Source organism: Mastomys coucha, unplaced genomic scaffold, assembly GCF_008632895.1.
Source record: "Mastomys coucha isolate ucsf_1 unplaced genomic scaffold, UCSF_Mcou_1 pScaffold13, whole genome shotgun sequence".
Taxonomy (NCBI): domain Eukaryota; kingdom Metazoa; phylum Chordata; class Mammalia; order Rodentia; family Muridae; genus Mastomys; species Mastomys coucha.
Genome location: NW_022196895.1, coordinates 75316634 through 75317619, shown reverse-complemented (window position 1 = coordinate 75317619; position 986 = coordinate 75316634).

The following is a 986-nucleotide window of genomic DNA, read 5'->3' as shown; positions in this document are numbered from 1 at the left end:
CTACTTAGTTTCTGTCATGGCCTGTTCTACTGTGTCATTCAGTCTCTGTAATTTAATTTCTCACATACCTTATGATTTGCTCTGCTGTAGATTTCAAATTTATCTCTTGGTGGTCAGATAGGATAAAAGACTATGGTTTGACTTTCCTATTTTTGTTGAGAGTTGCTTTGTGTCGAACGTGAGATCTACTTTGGAGAAGGTAACATGGGTTGCTGAGAGGAACATGAATTATTTGTTTGGGTGAAATGTTTTGTATTTTGGCTCTGCGCATTCTCCTTACTGTCAATGTTTCTTTGATGGTTGGCATGTAGTTGATCTCTAAATAGTGAGAGTGGAGTGTTCAGGTCACCCACTGTTCCTGGTTTAGCATTCATTTAAAATCTAGTAGTGTTTGCATCATGAAGTTGAATGAACCTATCTATGTTTAGAACATATATCTATATATTTAGAAATGTAATTTCCTCCTGATGGAATGTTTCCTTGCTCAGTAACTCCTCTGAAAAGAATTTGGGTTGAGTTTATTTAGTAAGATATTAATATAAGAATAACTACTTATTTTCTGGTCCCATTTTCTTAGAGTATATTTTTCTCTCCTTTGACCTAAGATTGTATTTATCTTTGGCAAAAAGGTGTTTTGAAGTCAGCAAAAAGAATATCATTTCTAATCTAATCTTCTTGTCTCTGTTTTAGATGGGCGAATTGAGATTACTAATATTACAGCTATGACTGGCAGATCTGTATTGCTACCTGCCATTTAGTTGATTTTGTAACATTTGGGAATTTCTTGCGTCTTTTTTTGTTGTTGTTTTTTAATGAATGTAATAGCATAATTTTTCCCTCATAATCTTCCCCATCAATGAACTGCTGGAGTCCATAAAGAGGCCAGTCCTACAGATCCAAAAGGTTTTATTTGACTTATGTTTTTTTTTTTTTTAATTTTAGCTTGGGGTTTCTTCATTGTTCATATCTATTAAACTCTATTTTCA